Here is a 21630-nt window from a genome sequence, read left to right as displayed (position 1 = left end):
TTGTTCATTACATATTTAATGGCTGAATTATATGTATGGAAAAATACTTGATAACCTATTATATAATGCCTAAATTTATTGATTGCATGGACAACAAATAGCATTTGTTTTTCAGTTACTATGTAGTTTAATTCTATCGTAGTTAAATTTTTGCTTATGAAATAAATGGCATAGTTAAACTGATTTTATTTTTGTCTTAGAGATGCTCCTATTATTGTATCTGATGCATTAGTAGATATATGGAATGGTAATTACCAATTTGGTCCTCTGAGAATGGGTTCTCTAGACAACTTCTCTTTCAAATTTTCAAATGCATTTTGACAATTTGTAGTCCATTGAAACTCAATGCCTTTTGCAAGTAGTTTGAACAAGGGTAAAGCTGTCTTAGTGATGTTTTCAATGAATCTTTTGTAGTAGCCTGCATGTCCTAAGAAACTTCTTACTTCTTTCTGTTTTTTTGGTGGCATTAAGTTTATAAATGACTTGTATCTTTGATGGGTCTACCTTAATTCCAGAAGAAGAAATGTGGTGTCCCAATACTATCCCTTTAGTTAGCATCATAAAACATTTCTCATTGCTGAGGGATAAATTTGTCTCTATACATATTTTTAGAACTTTTTCAAGATTATTTAAACAATCATCAAATGCATTTCCATAAACAGTAAAATCATCCATGTAAGCTTCATCACATTCATCTATAAGATCTGCAAAGATAGCTAAGACTGCTCTTTGAAATGTAGCAGGTGCATTACATAGTCCAAAAGGCAGAACATTGTAGTCATGTGTACCCCTTGGACAAGTAAATGTGGTTTTATCCTGATCCTCTAATGGTATCTTGATCTGATTCTATCCACCAAATCCATCATGAAAGGAAAATAGCATTTTCCCTCATAATGAGTCCAGTATTTTATCAATGAATGGTAGTGGGAAATAATCTTTTAATGTTGCTTTGTTCAGTTGCCTATATCTACACATATTCTCCATTTGCCATTTTTCTTTGGTACCACAACTAAAGGAGAAATTGATTGACTATCAGAGATAGGGTAGATATATCCTACGGTAATAATTTTTGTAATTCTCCTTTCTCTCTTTCATCATTGGATTCATTCTTCTTTGTGGTTGTCTTACTGACTTGATTGTTTGTCTGTGTAAATTTGATGGATATATGTTTTTTGATGGATTCCTTGCATGTTTGTATATTCCCAGGCAAAATATTTTGAATATTTTTGTAATAATGCAATTACCAGTTATTCTTGTGATGATTGTAGATTATTACCAATATTTATATTCTTTTCCGAATTAATTTCAACAATTTTTCTTTGAGAATTGGTAATTGAGTTGACAGGAAAAATAATTTCAAATGGATTCTGCAATGATTGAATATAACAATTTTCCTGAAACATTGATTTAAAAGATGATTTGTAGCTTCATATTGTGTTATTTGTAATTGTTCAGAAATATCAGGTTCTAAGATAAAAAGATCTATTAAATCCTCATTTTCTTTCTCTTCTCTAAAATGAAAGGCTTGATTAATGATTAAAATAGGCCGAGTATTTTTGTGTTCATCATCAAGCCATAATAGTAAAGAAAGAGATTAAGTAGGAGGATAGAGTGTAGTATGCTTCCTTTCATCTCCATGTGCTATGATCATGATTCCTCATCTGCATCTGATGAAGGCATCTGTTGTGACTAACCATGGTCTGCTAAGAATTAAAGGATGGCCCTCCTAGATTTTTTTTTTTTGGTTGTAAGATCAAAAGTTCTACCAGGTATTCCCATGAATATAAAGAAACAATGATGTCCTCAAGTATTTCTTCCAGTACAACTTTAGATCTATCTTCTAGTTCTAAAATTGTAGTAGTGAGTCGGATATTTGGAAATTTTAAATACTTCATAGTTTATGTTGTCTTAACATTTATAACAACTCCTAGATCAATTAAAATTTTAGGAACTGAAAAAATATTGATTGAAATAGTAACCATAGGTATCCCAGGATCAATATATTTTTCAATTGTTGTTTTTGTAGACATGAGACTAGCTAATTTGCTAATGACTTGGATTGTGGGTGGATATTTTTTCTTTCTGCGAGTTGGCTTAATGCATAATTCCTTTTCTGTTTTTCTATAAATTTGAATTTCCTTAATGGCATACAACAAAGGAATTTTGACATACCCCTTCTGTAATTCATTTATAATATCAAATTCAGGAGAAGAAATTGATGGTTTATGATCCACTAACCTTTCTGGGAAAGGTGGTGTTTGAGTCATAGTAGTTTTATTTTCTGAGTTTGATTCCTTGGATTGGATTTTTCAGATTGTTCTTCTTCTTCAATTTTTTCTTCTATGATTGGTGGGGAACATTTTTGTAATACTTTTCCAGACCTCAAGTGGATATCTTGAATAGGAAGAATATAATATGTAGGAAATAAGGTTGCTTCTTCCATATGATATGCTAGCCTTTCTACTCTATTAATCGGATTTTCTACTAGTTGAGCTGGTAATTGAGTTGGCCTGGGTGGTGGTTGATTAGAAGACAACTGAAGCTACCGAGGTTGAGTTAGTGTAGGCATTGATTATTATGTAAATGGATTTGATTGAGTGGTTTGTTCGAATTGTTGATATGGGAACGATTGTTGAGGATATGGATTTTGATATGATTGATATTCTTGAGGGTAAAATTGTTGAGGAGGTTGGGCTCCATAAGCATATACTTGCCAACATTGTGAAGGTTGGTTTTTGTTTTGTTGAAGAGGCCAAACCTGCCATGGAATAGGAGTATTCCATGAATTCTGATATTGAAAATTTTGGGGAATTTGTTGAGATGTATCTGCAAAATGTGGTTTCCAAGCTCTTCTTGGTTCCATATAATAAAATCCTTGAGTTTCTTCTATTCGACTTGCTTGAAATCTTTTAATGTTGGACAATCTTCTGTAACATGATTTTTTGTACATAGTCCACAAACATGTATATTATCCAGAGGACATTCTTTTAAAATATGGAACTTAGGACAAAAGATTGACATTGTTTGTTCTTCTTCTTCTTGTTTCTTTGTTTTTAATACATCAACTTGTGTTCCTAAGGTACTTGTTACAGGGATTAGTGTCCACACGGATCTACTCTATCCCACTAAGGTATGGTAGTGCCTTAGAAACAAAACCACAATAAAGTCTAACTTGATTTCCTTTTATATGAATAGATAGAAGAAGAGAGAAGGGGCCAACCTGTGTCTTCCGTTTGAACTCCTTACTTGATTCTTCCTCCTTCTTGTAGTCGTTCGGTTCTTGTCCGCTTATATGCCCAGCTTTTAGGAATACCTGCGAAATCAAAGCAACCAGATACTATGCAAGAACAAAGATCTATCATATAAGTAATCTAGGGTCAGTATAGATTAGCCATTCACATGTATAAGCAAAACATATATTACACAAGTAAATGGAAGGAACAAGAATAGCTTTATTGATCAAATAAGTCAAGAGAGTTACAACCAGCTGTTCCGACCCAGCATCATCCTCTTGACATGAAAGAGTTCTCTTAGAACCTCATACAAAAGAAATCACCCAACAAGCTCAAAGATCTCCTCAAGAAACTATCAGCACTTCCTTGCAATAAGCCCAAATTCCAACCTCTGGATCTCATGGAAAGGGATCCATTTATAGCCATTTGACAAGGTCATGAGTCAGCTTCTTTGTTTTTGATTAGTGTCCTCCAACTGATAGTCCATGCTTCCACTTGGTGAATGAGCATCTATGACTCATCCAAGGTCGAATTCTGAGTAGCAAGTGTCACAGGAGAGAGTTATGGAAGATTCCATGCCTTTCCACCTTGCAAACCAACACTGCCATTTGTCACTTTCCCGCCCAGCGCACCCTGTAGAAGGGCTACCTGCTCTTAAACGCAGGTGCACAGTGTATCTACCTGCTCTTAAACGCAGGCAGACCATGGAGCAAGTGCTCTTATCCTGAATTGACCTGTTTTGAGTGGTTTTTCATGAAGGACTTTCTGGGAGGAGCTATAATCCTTTGACCTTTCTCCTTTAGGGGTTGAAGCAACACTTTTAGGGACTAAGAATCCCTTGAATTATGGATATTTGTCGCTTGGAGTCGCAGGACCCAAAAATATCTATAACAGCTGCCCCCTAAAGCATGAGGTCGATATTTTTCTTTCTTCTTCTTTTTCAAAAATGTCGGGTGAAATGCTTTATAATGAGGATTCAGAGTTCTTTACTAGCCAAGAGGAGACCTGTAATAAGATACAACACAATACATTATCTTCATAACATTTTTCATGATCTAGCTGAGGCAGGCATTCCCATGCTCAGCGTTATAAATTCATACTCATGTACATAGGACAGATAACTGTCTGAAAATAGACTGATGATTCTGGTAGAGCCATCATCCTGATTGGATGATTATCTGTGCCATAATGCTGTACATTTGATGCTTTTATTTTCCTGAATATATCGCAGCCCGGATGGCTGAAACTAGATCCGGGGTCTTCAATCTCTTCCGATCTTCACTCAAAGTACAAGTCGATCCATGTGAAAAGTGAACTGGAGTCGAACATGGAAAGACATCACTTGATTACCAGCCAATAATGTAAGCCGTTAACAAGCGCGAGAGGAATCACCGATAATGATGATGACCCTCAAGGTATTGCAGTACAATCTACGCGGTGTGAATAAATGACTTGGCGTCGAACACCACGCAAAATCTTTCGGTCGAAGGCCAATGATGTAAACCTATCACCGAAAGTGAGAAACTTGCCATTAAGGCATGCAAGCTTCAAAGTACTGAAGGGGGTATTCCTAGATCGACTTCTTGGATAATGAGCTGATGTCGACAAGAAGCGATCCGTCACAGGAGGGCCTTAATGAATCCCACATCAGTGACACGGAAAGGAGCAAATGATTTTATGGAGGTGAAAACTGACTGACGATATGAGGTTCAGGATGGCGGTCATGAATGAATGGAGCATAAGTGTATTGTGGTGGGTGGATCAGGGCGAACTCTCTGAATGACTTCTCTTGAACATATCGGCGACACTGACATGATGGATTGGTAGCATTACCCCAGATATGGATGGTGTGAGGAGACCATGGTGAAGTGACCGGTGAATGAAACAACCCAACCCGACATGGATGCGGAACGAAAGTGTCATGTTCAAGAGCGACTTGCTACCAACAAAGTTTCTTCAAGTTTCCTTCCCAATTTTTCCCCAGTCATTGCTGACCAGTACCTCTTTATTTTTGTCAAGCTTGAGGAGGATAACATATGCTTGTTCTATAATCCGCCCTTCGGGCGAACCCATCGCTTCGTTTTAACGAGCTTAGCGATGGTGAAACTCGTTCTTGCCTGCCACGGACAAGTTTGTCGCTATTAGTTCTTTAACGAGTTTAACGACAAAGACAACTCGGTCCTTTTCAATTTTAGAGAGTCTGAAAAGGTACGTAAAGTGAACTCCAGTGTTCCTTTTTCGTCATATAATCCCTTAAGTCCGAAAAAGTATAAAACAATACAGAAGGGATGGATTTTCGATCTTTTTAACGAGCCGAACAAAACAAGCGCTCGATCTTTTTGTGTAATAATCTCTCAAATCCAAAAAGATTAAAATTTAGAGGAGAGATAGCACTTCCGGTCCCTTTAACGAGCTGGAGAGGCTAATAGCTCGGCTATATTTTCATATTTAGCGAGTCCTTTGAAAAGAGCTTAAAGAGAACTCATCTTTTGAGGAACGAGTGATGAAATGGGTAGCAACTGATTCCAGGTAAGGCTTGGAATTTTCCAATCACGGCAGTGTTACAAGGATGGCTAAATGATCACTCTTCACAGCTGTTCCTCAAAATGGGTAAACAATCAAATGGAGGTGAACGATCGGCCAATGTAAAAGTGGAGGTGGTGGTGCAAAACACATCCAAGGCTTTAAAAGGCTGAAATTTTATATTCACGATGGTCATTTACCGGAGGTTGGTTCATTTTTTCTGGATGAGCTTGAACTCTAGGGGAAAGCTTGCTCACAATGCTTAGGTTTATTTTTTAACGAGCATGAAGTCCGCACTAAAACTGCTCGATAATTCCAATCATATAATAGAAATGTCTCATATAATAAATGGCAAGGTTTTTAATCTTTGCCCCACATCCTTTCTTTATGCAAGTTATAAAACGACCAATCGTACGAGTTTAAAGGGTTAGCCTACAGGTTTAAAGGGAGGACCTAAAAAACTAAAAAATAAATGGTCACTCTTCGCTTGCACGCCAAAAGGTTTGCATGCCCCCAGGTATAAAATATGATTTCAAGGTTACCCCTCAATTTGCAAATAAAACAATTGTTTTATCAGGAAAGGCATACCTCTTACTGGTTACCAAAGATTGTTCTATTCACGGAGCAAATGAAACATTTCTTCGGCGATGTCTACCGAAATAGACAACGAGCAGTGACGAGGTCCGTCCACTCTCATAACTTTGACAAGAGTATCTTATTCCAAACCTACCTCATACCAGATTCTGGATGGGAATTACGGAGGTCAGTCCTACCTCAATTCCAAATTCCAGACGGGAATTACGGAAGGTCATATACTCTCGCGGAAACCTATTCTATACCCAGAGTTTTCCTGCCGAAGCAGACCAGGATGCATGCCCCCTGGGTTTCAGTCACGTCCCCGAATCACTCGCCTTCATCAGGCTGACGGACTGGGTGTTGAGGCATTTCTTGAGGTAAAAGACCATTTAGGAATGGTAGATGACTATATGTTGCGTGTGAACCGGGGAATGAAAGTTGGTCTACGAGCTTGACCACTCTTCCTTCGTGCGGAAAACACATCACTCTAAAGAGTGAGGAAACAATTGCACCCATGCAATAAATATAGTCTCGACCAAGGAGTAGATTATAATCTAACGGACCTTGGACTACCATCATGTTCATTTGAACGGTCTTCCCTTTTAATGTAACAGGTACATTGGGAAGAATACCTAAAGGTCGACTGGTTCCTTTATCAAAGCCTGTCAGATTTCTCATTTCAGGCAGAAGCGCTGGCGAACCAAGCGCTTTCCAAGCAGTTGAGGAAAGGATACTCACAGAAGCCCCTTCATCTATGATGGTACCGGCCATAACCATTCGGTAGATTTGAACTATAATTCGAAATGGTATACTAGCCGGTAAGCGGGGTCTGCCTAGTTGATTCCAATCAAAGGAAACAACTAGGTTGCTTGGAGGTGGGACCGAATAGACGGCCGGATATGACTCTGATGAACTTCCTTCCTGCGGTAAAGGAATGGGAAGACTATTCCCCTGATCATTAGAGTCTGTATTCACGAACAGAATTTGGACGGTGCTATCCTCATTCTCTTCGGTGAAAGTATCGTCCGAGGACGGAACTTCTGAAGGCAAAACCGGGTCAACTGCCGTTTCAACCTTTTGACTTTCGTCAGGTATGGATTCAGATAGTTCATTCTCGATGATAGATGCTTCGGCTGACCACTTCAGAGGGCCAGCCAGATTCTCGACTAGTGGTGGACTTGGCGAGAGTTTTTTATATCCAGGCGGAAGTCGTATAGGTGAAACCGGACGATCTTCCAAAACTCTTTTTGCCTCGTCTAAGAAGGGACAATGGTGGACGGCGTGATCGCCTTCGCACAGTCTACAAGGAAATTTAAACTTTCCTTTTTGTCCGTGGACTTCACTCCCACTAGTCGACGGTGTGCTGTCAACATGAGGTTCAGAGGTTGATGCAACCGGATTGTGCAACCGAGGGGACCAATCCTTCAGGATCTGAGGGATAGAGGGGCAATCTCTATGAAAATGGTCCCCTTTGCAAATGACACATGGCATTTTAGGCCTGGTCAGTGCAGTGTGTGGATTTTCGCTATGTAACTTCCTGTTGCCCCCACTCCTTTTAGGCTCCTTTTCCTTCTTCTCTTTCTTCTTCTTTTCCTTCTTCTCTTTAGGTACTTGGTTTTTCGCTTTCTCAGCCTTACCAAGCGAAGAGGAAGGAAGTGAAGAAGAGTTGGATGAAGTGGAGGCCTTGAGGGCAACATGCGGATCGTTTAGCTGCTGACTAGATTGCTCAGGAATAGTGGTGTTCATAACAACTGAAGTTGAGAAGAGCCAGACTGGCAAGCCTATTGTCAACCCTGGAAGTGACAATGTGGCCATATGGGGTGCACCGATTTCTCCCCATGAGGAGAAAGGACTAGGATTTCCTCCAAGGGGCATCCCTTGGTCGGTAGACTCCATTTTCTCAACTTAAAAATCAACGTAGGAAAAGAGGTGGCAATTTTCGCTTAAAATAAATTTTATGACGCTTGGACACAACTTGTTTTTTCAGTTTTAAAGAGTCGAGAAAAAACAAAAGATGACTCTAGTCTCCTTCGATGTTTTAATGAGCCCGAAGTGACAAATGCTCGGATGGACCTTTTCCGTTATAGAGTCTGAAAAGGAACAAAAGGAACTGCTCTGGAGATCTAGGTAGAGGGTGTACCAGATCAATCACAAAACTGCAGAATACGTTTTACGGTATGGCAGTCAATCTTCCCGAATGCTGTGTTCAGTGCATTGCGATCGATAAGGTGGCAGACACGGCTTCCTATGGATAAAGGATTAATCCTATAGTGGTCTCCCAATATATACGCGACGGTACGTGGGAGCTCAAGTCCGTATTGGCACTTTTCGACTCAAAGTGGAGGAATCACCCAACCAACAGTGAGGACGACAGTTACCAGGTTTAAAGACGCCGGAACACGTCTCTATCCTAGACCTCTAGATGTTGCGTTAAGTTCCAAAGCATTGTTAGATTCATTCAGTTTATTTTAAAGTTGATCTTTCTTATGAAGTTTGCCTTTTGAGGTTCACCGCGTGATGATGGATGTAATTCCTAAATGCAATCTAAAGATGATAAGCAAATTTTATCTTCTTTTCAAGTCATGAAAATCCTAGCTACTAAGGGAAAGAGAATCAAATTCTTTTCTCAAAGAGCATAGAGCACACTTTACAATGCACTTTTCCTAAACCAAGCCAAGCAGACTGTCTAAAATGCAAATGCACAATGCATGTATTTCTTTTCCAACTTTCTTAGTGTATGCAAAAAGAAAGCTAAATGTGCAAATTCGAATTATTTTAAAAGCGAAAGCGATTTAACAATTTCCTTTTTCAAAGATGAGAGAGGGTAGAAAAACACTCAACAATTTTTCTTTTCGAAAGGAGAAAAAGCTTTGCGACTCTTTTAAAATGCACCAATTCGAATCAAAAGCAAAAGTAGATCATATAATCAACACTTTTAAAGGGTGTTTGGCTACCTATGGCTCAAAACGACAGTTACGACACTTTTCAAATACAAATCGACAGCTTGATTAAACTACTTTTTGTGAAAGAGAGACTGAAAATGACAAAAATACAACTAAAACACTAACAGTCCTTTGCACATTTGGGGTTGGAATTTACGCAAGGAAAAGATGTTTCTGAACAGAGGGACACTGATCTAAGGCTGTAAAAACAGAGAATAAAACTGAAGGAAGTGAAACTGGGGGCCAAAATTCAGTGGCAAAGGCTCCAACAGTCCAGCGCACCTGTTACACAGGCTGCCTGCGCTTAAGAGCAGGTACTCCCTTCGGGAACTACGCTTAAGAGTAGGTGCTCAGTTCAGAACCTGCGCTGGCTCAGTGACGAGACTTTTGACTGGCTCCGGGTCACTATTTTTAGTTTAGTTCAGTATTTTAGGCCGTGGAAAAGATCAGTAAGCTTGATAAATAAGGGTAGATCTTAAATGAAGGTTCTAAGCTACCATAAAGAGAACAAAATAGAGAGTTTGTAGATTGAATGTTCAAATCATAAACAACCCGGAGATCGACTGAAGTAGCTTTGATCTACTATGCATTCGTAAAACGAATGCAGTTCGAAGGCTAGCTGGCTAATCTTCAGACTCCGTCTATGTGTTTATAAGATAAACAATTACAAATAGACAAACAAACTATAAGCAAGTTCTCCCCAGCGGAGTCGCCATTTTTGTTACAGGGATTAGTGTCCACACGGATCTACTCTATCCCACTAAGGTATGGTAGTGCCTTAGAAACAAAACCACAATAAAGTCTAACTTGATTTCCTTTTATATGAATAGATAGAAGAAGAGAGAAGAGGCCAACCTGTGTATTCTGTTTGAACTCCTTACTTGATTCTTCCTCCTTCTTGTAGCCGTTCGGTTCTTGTTCGCTTATATGCCCAGCTTTTAGGAATACCTGCGAAATAAAAGCAACCAGATACTATGCAAGAAGAAAGATCTATCATATAAGTAATCTAGGGTCAGTATAAATTAGCCATTCACATGTATAAGCAAAACATATATTGCACAAGTAAATGGAAGGAACAAGAATAGCTTTATTGATCAAATAAGTCAAGAGAGTTACAACTAGCTGTTCCGACCCAGCATCATCCTCTTGACATGAAAGAGTTCTCTTAGAACCTCATACAAAAGCAATCACCCAACAAGCTCAAAGATCTCCTCAAGAAACTATCAGCACTTCCTTGCAATAAGCCCAAATTCCAACCTCTGGATCTCATGGAAAGGGATCCATTTATAGCCATTTGACAAGGTCATGAGTCAGCTTCTTTGTTTTTTATTAGTGTCCTCCAACTGATAGTCCATGCTTCCACTTGGTGAATGAGCATCTATGACTCATCCAAGGTCGAATTCTGAGTAGCAAGTGTCACAGGAGAGAGTTATGGAAGATTCCATGACTTTCCACCTTGCAAACCAACACTGCCATTTGTCACTTTCCCGCCCAGTGCACCCTGTAGAAGGGCTACCTGCTCTTAAACGCAGGTGCACAGTGTATCTACCTGCTCTTAAACGCAGGCAGACCATGGAGCAAGTGCTCTTATCCTGAATTGACCTGTTTTGAGTGGTTTTTCATGAAGGACTTTCTGGGAGGAGCTGTAATCCTTTGACCTTTCTCCTTTAGGGGTTGATGCAACACTTTTAGGGACTAAGAATCCCTTGAATTATGGATATTTGTCGCTTGGAGTCGCAGGACCCAAAAATATCTATAACAATACTCAAAAGATCTCTTTTAAAGTTTTCTAAAAACTCCCTACTTCTGCTCTTGTCACTCCTTCTACTAGAGATTTAGAAGCTCTAGAAGTTACATCTCTTTTTCCTTTTTTGGATCTACCTCTACAGTACTTTTGACATAGTTTAGATATTTCATCAAATGCTATCTATGAAATATCTCCTTTACCCATCACATTGAGAATATCAAGATAATCATCTCTTATTCCTTTAAGAAAAATGTTGTAATGCTATGAGAATTTAAAGAATGTTGTTTGGATTTTTGCAGGTTGTAAAGGAATCATTCCAAATATTCTTCCAAACTCTCATCTTCTTGTTGAGACATTCTAAAATTTTATTATTTTGAATCTCTAGGCCTGCAATATGCTTGATATTTCTTAAGAAAAATTTTCTTCTATTTTTCCCAAGAAGTAATAGAGTGTTCTCGTAATGCCATAAATTTTTTTAATGAAATTGCTTTAAGAGTAGAGAGAAAAAGAAGAAGCTAATGTGTATCATCAATGTAACCATAAGTTCTACATAAGATATCAAATTCGAACATGGACGAATCAGGATCTTTAAAAGGCATTCCACAGAAATTTGGTAAAACTAAATGTGGAATATTCTTCATTTTACTTCTTCTCCTAGAATTTCTCTGATATCTACAATTGGAAATCCAAAAGTAGTCTCTTCATCATTTTCTTCATCTCGTCTTCTCGTATGATGATATTCTCTTTTGAGATCTTCTTCTCTTTTCCTTTATGCTTCTCTTACTGCCTCTTCTTCTGTTCTTCTTTGCCATTCTTTTTGTTGTTTTTCATATTGTAACCTTTGTTGTGGAGTAAGGACGGTAGATCCTTGCCCTTCTCCTGCCATATATTTTTCAGTAGTACCAAATGTTTCAGTAGAAATTTGAGATTCAACTTTTTCTATGTGTTCAAAGATAGGTTGATATATTTATTCAAGATTAGGCAGATCAATTGGTTTCCCTATTTCTCTTTGTTTTCCTATGGAAGGTATTTCTATTTATTTTTGTCTTCTTTTCACTTCATAAGCTAACAAAGTTTGTCTTTCAACAAGAGTCAACCTTTGTCCTGAACGTTGTTTTTCCTCTAACTCTTCCAAAGTTGGTTTTCCAGCAATTGGTGTAGTTAATGCAAATGGAGGCAGACCTACTTCTACCAATGGCTTAGTAGTTGGGGGGTCTTGTTTTATGTATATACCCTTTTCATCTCTATATCTAGGCATAAATAAGCCGAATCAGTACTGAAGAACGAGACCGAGAACCACATACTCATCAACCAACACATAGAGGTGACAACAGTGAAAACCCAGGTGACAAATCGAGTAAAGGACGCACAGAGGCAGAGACCAGTAAAGCCGACAACAGAAAACACAGGAACAGTCTAGACACAAGCAGAGAAACAAACCTTACCAGGGTTCAACAGTTCAACAGATGAACGAGACACTTCCAAAACAAATTCCGAACCAATGGAGCCGTGAAGACCGCTGAGAGCATGCAGCTCAAAGAACTTGGAGCAACAAAACCCCAGACCAGCTAAAAGAATCCACATTGAAACTTGCAGACTACCAGCTCGTAGCTCAGAGAACCAGGTGGACGAGTTTGGAACAAATACGAAAGCATCACAGAAAAAATCACATTGAAATCGTAAGGGTCGCCGAGAGCTCGCAGATTAAAGGACCAGAGGAAACACAAAACCAAATGAACACAAGGGTGGCGAAAACCCTATACCAAGGCGGGGTTTTAGGATTCCAAGAAGGGATAGGTGTCTGCTCAACACATAACCAACTTACCATTACTGTGGAACTTCTTAATTAAACATAGATTGAAATCAAGTTGCGTATATCCGAAATCCAGTGGTTATAAACATCAATTGACAGTATAACGTCAAGTGGGAAGTAATGACGGCGGGACCACGTGGGCTGACCCCATCACCCTGCATGATGCTTCCTTACATGAAGAATATTGTTTATGGATATACATTGAAGTGCAAAGCATAGTTATTGAGTTGGGTGGGATTGGCCCAAAAACAATTATAAATTTTCGTAGGTTCCATGTATTAATTACGTAGAACCCTGCATGATATTTTCTCACATGGAAGTGAAAAGCATAGTTACCAAGTTAGGCAGGATTGGCCCAAAAAAATTGTAAATTCTCAAGGGTTCCAGGTATTAATTATTTTATTCTAGTTGGATAAGTTAACAAAAAAAAATTATGTTAAAAAAACTGCAATGACTAAAAGCAATGAATTCCATATTAAATGTAAAGGTAAGTTTTTGTTCATATGAAAATATGGGAGAGAATAATAAATTCTATAGTTTTTCAGCACTAAATTTTATATAATAAAATTTTCATAACAAATGGAATGAGTTAACAAATGAATTTTATATAACAAATGAAATCATTTAAATAAGCATGTCTAAATTTATAGACACGCGACAAGAAACAAACCGTTTGAAAGATAACGAATGTAAAGATATAATTTTAAAGGCAAAATATTTATTACATATGAAAATAATTTGAAGTATATATCTCAAATACAACAAGATAAAAAGATATTCAAGATTGACCCCTCATGTGTAAATTCAAGATTTTCACACCTCTCTTGGAAATAATGAGGGAAAAGGCATATCAATTTTATCTCCAAAATATGAAAGTAAATTTTGATAATATTAATAACAAAATATAAAAGTCACAGCGTAAAGAATGAGATTTTATGAAAATTAAGGTTAAGTTATTTATATATTAGAATTTTTTTTTATCTCAAAGTTTAAATAGATCTATGTACAATTAATTTATATTGAGGTCATTTACATATATTGAGACCATATAGATATCAAATCTAAAATTATTCAAAAATAAGAAATATTAGAATCAACAAACTAACCTTCTGTGATGAACCAGTGAAAATGGACCAAAATAATGAAATATGCCACCAATCCTCACAGTTTGGCAGTGAACAATGCCACATAAAGAGAAATTGTTTTGGGAAGAGAAATGAGCTTTGGGATTTTGGCAATTGTTTTAACAAAAAATATTTTTTCAACCTAATATTCCCTTATTTAATTAATATATTAATCCATTAATCTAACCAAATCACCAAATTGTTGAAATTAACATATTAATCCATTAATTTAAGCAAATCACCAAATTTGTGTATGATTTAATCAAAGTAAACAAATTTCAGTAACTATGCTTTACATCTAGTTCTCTATGTGTAAACAATATTTTAGGATAATTATCCCATAAAATTTCTGCATGTAATCATGATTTGAGAGTAATTGTCCAAACAAATTTGGCAACGAAGCCTATGGTATCTTGAAATCTCTCTTGCTGCTATCTGAAACCATTAACCATAGGGTTTCAAAGGTTATGAATATACATGTGATCCAATCAATAAGAGTATTTGCCACATTAAAATGATCAATCACTATGAAATGTTATCTCAAATCCAGATAGATATAGAGTATTTGTCACATTAAAATGGTGAATGATTATCACATGTTATTTTTTTAAACATGAATTGTTTTAACTTGTTATTATAATTTTTGATAAATCTATTATTAGTGTGAATTTAAGTTGGTTTTAGTCTAGTTTCATTTTTATGTGAATTTAAGTTGGTTTTAGTTTAGTTTCATTTTTAGAACAAGACAAGTTGGATCTGTGTATAAAAAATATAATTAATATTATTAAAACATAATTATAAAAAGACAAAAAATAATTGTTTTCCACTTTTAATTAAAATCCAATTTAATTTATATGATATATAATGATTTTTTATTTGTTTTTTAATTAAATAATGCACATTTATAATATACATTGCAAATTTATTATTCAGAGGATATGGTTATTGCTCAAAGGATGGTTGTTATTACATGTCAAATTCTATAACATTTGTTAGAGAAACTAATCCCAAGCATGTTTTACGTGTCATAACCGTACATCCAAGTGTCATAGCTAGTTTGACTTTAGTCTAGTTTGATTGAGTTCCAGTTCAGTCTCACTCCAGTGGTTTATCACTGTTGTATTTTAATGCTATCTATTTAACAACTATCTAGTAATGATAATTGCAGACTTTTGCTTCACATTTTTTAATCTCTATCATGGTATCAAAGCATGAGATTGCCTACGAATCCAGGGAGAACAACATATAAAAAATTGTTTGTAAGCACAAAAAAGGTGCAGATAACGAGAGGATCTCAAGCACTGAATCTCGAAGTGGAGGAGAAGCCACTCTGTAAGCCAATCAATTGTTTCAAAAAAAACAAATAGTAGAGACCATCATAGTCTCAAAGAAGAATTCAGTGCGAACCAATGCACTCTTCAAAGAGAGATATAGCGTTGAAATGCACTCTGCAGATAAATAGATTTCCTTGAAATCAAAGCATCCTCCAAAAAGGAACAAGTACAATGCAAGCCCAAACATAAAAACAAATGGCATAGACCATCGCAATCTCAAAGAAGAAATCAGTGTGAACCAACGCACTCTGCAAAGAGAGAGATAATGGTGAAATGTAGTCTACAGATAAAGAAATTGCCTTGAAATAAAGGCATCCTCCAAAAAGGAACAAGTACAATGCGATTCAACACCACATTAATGTGTTAAAAATTGCGATGAGAAGTGATGAAAAGTTTTCACAACCAAAGGAAAACTAGTCATGTATCACGAAAAGGAAGTTCATATTTGAAAGTTCCTCCATTCAAACAATAAAGGTTTTGTTTGAAGATTTTTTTTTAAAAGAGAACAAAATCATTGTGGAATCACAAAAGTGTGGAGAAGAATTGAGCCATTGCGGGCAACTATTATGTTTGCAAGTTAATTTTATTATTGAGTCGTTGTAAGCTAGTGATCAACAAATGGGAAAGGTTAAGAGGTTGAGAAATTCAAAGCACCGATAGGATATGTTCAAGATCTATTTAAAAGAGTTGGAAGACAAAAGGAAAAAGAATGACTTCGCATTGAAATGCATAAAGGAATGCGTGGATGATAGCATTCTTCCCCTCATTGTAGGTGCAAAAGCATCCAAGGAGGCTTGGGATACCCTTGAGAGGAATTTTGGTGTAAGGGTGAGTAATCAAGTTGAAGATGAATGGTTTGTTGAATCCCAATTCAAAGTGGATGATGAATGTGAGGAATTTGTAGAAGAATAAGAGCAAGAGCACATAGATGTTACTAAATCCCACTATCCACAACCACAAGTGGATGAAAAATTGGTGAATCCAACAACAAATCTTGTTGATGATAACGAAGTTTCCATTAGAGCTTCCGATGTTTTGGTGAATTCAACAATTCAATCTTTTGATGTTCAGATTAATGAAGACAAGTCGACTTATGATGAATGGTTGTAGATGACGCAACAAAAACATCTTATTCACATGATGTTATTCAGTGAGAGAAACCCACTTAGGTCTAAAAACCAAGTGGAAGACAACATGTTTGGAGCAAATGATGTTAGTGAAGAAGTGGAAGGAACAAAGGTAGAGAAGGAAGTGCAAGGGGAAAATGGTCTCAATACATTGTAGAAAGAACAAAGTCAATGTAGTTTTGCAAGTGTTTTTAAGCTTGACCTTGATTTTCAATGCGTAGATGTTACCAAAAGCCAAGAAGAAGCAACAAATTTTGAACAAGCATTAAAGTTGCTTGAACCATGGCTTACAACACCATGTTTTGATAAAGTCTACATAATGAATGTTGAAGACAACAGGTATGATAAAAACATTAATGAATTTTTCATGTATTGGAATCCTAAAGATATTAAAATGTATTATGGACTTATGTTGCAGCAAAATTTTGATGATGAAAAGTGCACTATAGGAGATGACATGTGACAATATTCTACATACAAGAAGATTTTGAAGAAGTCAAGGGCATGCTTAGAAAACTTGGAACAATGGAAGATTTGCACGAGCGAATGAAGAAACTGCAAGTTGAATCCTACAACAAAAAGATAACACTGAAGCAATTAAGAGGATATAACATATAAAAGAAAAGAAAAAGGAAAGGAAACCTAGTTGCTATTAGTTTTTTTTTAAACTATAAGCCTAACTGAGATTCAGACCAACAAACATGTCTCAGTTTATTTTTTTGTGGTTGTAATTAAGGGTGAGTGTTGGAGAAACGAATTCAAACCACTTTCTAGGTGTCATAACCATTCATCCAAGTCTCATAATTAGTTTGAGTTCAGCCCTGTTCATTTGAGTTCTAGTTTAGTCGCATTGCAGTCATTTATTACTATTTCCTTCCATTGTAATATATTTAATTGTTATTGAGTAATGAAAATTGGAGACTTTTGCTCCACATTTTTAATCTCTAACACCATCTGAGTGGATTCCATCCCTTTTTTTCTTAATTAGTGCTTTCCAACTGAGCCTAGGAAGTTTTGAGGATTCATTGTGGAATTTGTTGCATACAACCATGGTGAATCATGGTTTCATGTTGAGCGAGACAATCAAAGATGTTTTGGGAAGGTATGAGATTAATAAGGAATCATCACAAACAAATATTAGTGAGCTTTGATGGTTTTTCACTAAAACCAAAATAGGTTGGTAGATTGGGAGTTAAGATAGGTCTAAGGGTTTTTGGGAGGCTTGACCCATACTAGATTTTTGAATCATATGGCGTACAACTGTGGTGAATCATGGTTTCATGTTGAGTGAGAGCGATGAAGTCGTTGTGGGCAAGTAGGAGATTAATGAGGAATTTTCACAAACAGAGATTGGCTAGCTTTGATGGTTGCTCACTAAACTTTAAATAGGTTGGTAGTTTCAAAGTTAAGATAGACCTAGGGTGTTTTTCGGGGGCTTGACCCATACTATATTTTTGAATCACAAAGTTTACATAATACTTCATAAGAGGGTCATCCACAATTAAAGTGCCCCATAGGCTAAACATAGGATGGTTTAATTATTACTAATTATTAATGACGTTTATTATTGTTATTTTCTTGTACTATTTGATCGAGTCAAAGTGTTTGAATAATGTAACATAACATCACATTATAACAACTCTGCCATACTCCATTGGAGAGGACCTTTGGTACAAGAAATTTATTATTTTTTTGTAAATAAAAATATTAACTTTGGATCACTCTAAACAAGTGAACCACTTGAGGAACTTAGTAGGTCCATAATTAGGCTAACTTAATTATTAATTATAATTATAATTAATTATTATTAGATTTATTTTTTAATTATGTTTTTATGTAATTTTATGGAGTCAAAATGTTTTAATTAATAATTATAACTATTAAATTTATGTTATTATTTTATATTATATTTTAATTTAATTTTATGTTTATGTAATTTGACTAAATATTTTTTTTACATAACTTTGTATATGACATGATATGCCAACATACCTTTCATACTAAGGTGGAGAGTGCCTCTCTACACAATTTAACAACAAAACAAAATAAAAAGATTAATAATTAAAATGATGATGATGATGATTAATGTCTACTAGTACCAATTTGGTCTATCACATAGTAACAAAGTAAGAGATTAGTTGAGATTCTATTGTAGTGGCTGCAATACCCTCCACAATTTTGGCCTGCATCCAATTTCAAAGCCTTCCTTGGATTTTTCCTTGATGTTGGAAAGCACTTGGGATCATCCTGTGAGCTCGTGTTGATTCTTTTCACCCTCCTTGCTCGACTACTCATCAAACATCTTTTTGCATGTTGGTCACAATATCATGATTGTTCTGGCTATGCACACATTCCCTCTTCATGTGTACAAGTTGCATTCACTATGTATACATCCATTACACTCACACACAAAGTTGTATTCATTGTCGCATACGTGTCGTTGCAATTGTTCAACTATCTATCACAAGTGTCACGCTTATCACTTGCACCATTGTTTAGTCACACTGAGTGTATGTTGTCTTGATGGTTTGAGGTGTCTTGTCATTAAGTCATGCATGTACGAAGTCATTCGTTCACACACTTAGTCATTTTGTTGAAGCTATGTCAACCAGACCAACCTCAACAGTTAGACCTCCGTTGAGCTACACTGCCCAGTTTTTGCCCTCAATGAACATGTACTGTTGCCCAGAATTGTACAGAGCTTGAGGCTACCTCCCAGGTAGTCTACGCTAAGCAATCCTGAAATAGTCTTGATTGACCATCACCCAGAACAGTGCAGAAGATTCTTAGCAAACCATCTCAATCTGTGTTTCATGTAAGCAAATCAACCAAGCCTTCCACTAGTCAACTAGAGAATTTGACTGGACAGTGACCCCGAGCCTCACTCCTCTAAAAACTTGTGCATAAGCTACCAATCATGCCCTCTTCCATTGACTAAAGAGATTGCAGACATGATGGATAGACACGTGCTTCCTGTCATTGCATTGCCCTAAACAATTGCGCATTTTTCCCAACTAGTCACCCTTGTCATCCGACCTGCTGCTCATCTTGAAAACTGTACAGTTTTCATGAGTAGTTTCTCAAGTGCGCAACATCCCGCTGAGGTCAGAAACTGCACAGGGATTTCTAGTAGGCTAGCCTCCCAGCCCTGCGTATTTTTTTCCAACAACCTCCCACATCCCACTATCAGATCCCCAGAAAAATTGTGTCCTTTTTTCTAGTAGCCTCCTGCAGCCTGCTCCCAGCTCCTCCAGGAAATTGCACAGTGTTCACTGCTAGTCTCCCTCTGATGTCTACACTAACTCCTTGAAGAAATTGCACAGATCTTCCCTCTAGCCGAGCCAGATCCCCCAGGCAGTCACTATTGATCTGAATTGTCCATCTCAACCTCCTAGTAACCTTTGCTCAATTTTCATGGTAAATACTTGGATCGAATCCCAACTTGAAATCTGCCTTGCATGGCTACAGAGCCTTGTCCTCTCTCTCGGTCACCTACATCTAAAAGAGAAAGAAAATGCATCATGCTAGACTAGGAGACTTATGGATTTGATGTCATCTTGTCATGAGTGATTGCAAAGCAAGTACATGGATGAGACATGGTGCGATGACAAATGGGATGAACAAGGAGCACGTGCAAGGAGACTTGTTTTCAAACAGACGAACACATGAAGCATGCCAAATTATAATAGAAGGAGCAACGTGCACATGCAACATCAGGCAAAAACCAAGACTGTTGAAGACTCCACACACCTTGCCATGTAGAGATGAAGCTATGATACACCAAGAGAACATCTATCACTCAACAACAATGCAGCTCGACATGCACACCACCAGAATCATGAACATATCAGCTATGTCATGTCGACTCATCTCAACCACATCACTACTATGGGCCACAATGTTGTAATCAATGTAATGTAATGTGGAAGTCCAAGAGATCCACATGTAAATTTGAAGACTCATGTAAAGTTGAAGAGTCATGTAAGTCAAATAGTCATGAGGGAAGTCGAACAGTCAGAAGGGCAAGTTTTACCCTTGGCTATAAATATCCCTCATTTGTACATTCAAAATAATTTTTACCTTGGCTCCTCCCACATAGCCTTGAGAGTCTGTAGTCCTTTCTTTGAGGAACAAGCAGTGGCTCCAACACCCTGCTATCAGGGTTAGTGATGTTTGCTGTACCAATGTGTCTTAGAAATTTCGCTTAATTCAGAAGCCTGATAATAAGCCGACACATTTTCATGCATGTATTATATTTGTTTTTAACACTGTTCTTTGGACACTTGTAATGCATGTTGCTTTAACTTGTGTTAAAATAGTTGAACTATTTTGGTTTCTCTAATACATATTCTTACAAAAATGTGTTGTATATGTTGTTAATGAAATCTTGCCTGTGTGGTCTATCCCCCAGAATAATCGATAGAACCATATCTATAAACTTGTTATAATGACCATCACACTCGTGTGGACTAATCTGCTGGGTGTTGTACATGCTTTCTGTTCATTGTGTGTTTGTGACTGCCGAATCTGTGTGGAATACTCCAATGGAAGCTGCACATATCCTATTGTGTTGTGTGTCTATGACAGAGTTGGGACTATTCCCTTTCGGCTTGAGACTCACTTCCACCCTCTCCCTCTATGGTGAAATAACTTTGACAGAAGTAACACTAAGCACTCACCAGGCACTTGAACCTCGATGTTCAAAGACAAAGGAAACCACTCTCATGTGCTGACAAGAAAGAGCTAAGGAAAACCTTTAAGATAATTGCAACTGAGCCATCATACCAGATGGGACTCCTACACCAAATGGTGTGAGGTCTAGTTAGGACTCCATACTGAGGATATCCCCTAAGTGTTTGCAGGTTCAACACAGTCAACATTTTTGGCACTAGAAGGAGGGCCACCAGTTGTTTATGAATGAATGTCCTCTGACTCCCACTCATAAATCATCTAGTCAAGGAAATAACTCACACTTCCTCTCACCTACGCAAAACTTTGAAGTTGGTTACTCCTCACCTCCCGGACATGAACATGAAATTTTGTATTAGCACCTCCTCTCTGCCCGTCCCATACGCATCAAGAAATCCAAAGACCACTCCCACAGGAGTTGTTGAATCATCGCTGGAAGAAGTAGTTCTTGCCACTGTCGAGCAGTAAAAGGGGTCTTTTTCACCTCTATATACCATACATTAATTATCAATCCAGGTACGA

This window comes from Pinus tabuliformis, chromosome 1_1, assembly GCF_031772625.1.
Source record: "Pinus tabuliformis cultivar Carrire ecotype Pingquan chromosome 1_1, CPIR1, whole genome shotgun sequence".
Classification (NCBI taxonomy): Eukaryota; Viridiplantae; Streptophyta; class Pinopsida; order Pinales; family Pinaceae; genus Pinus; species Pinus tabuliformis.
The sequence above is the reverse complement of the archived record's forward strand: the minus strand, read 5'-3'. Positions refer to the sequence as shown.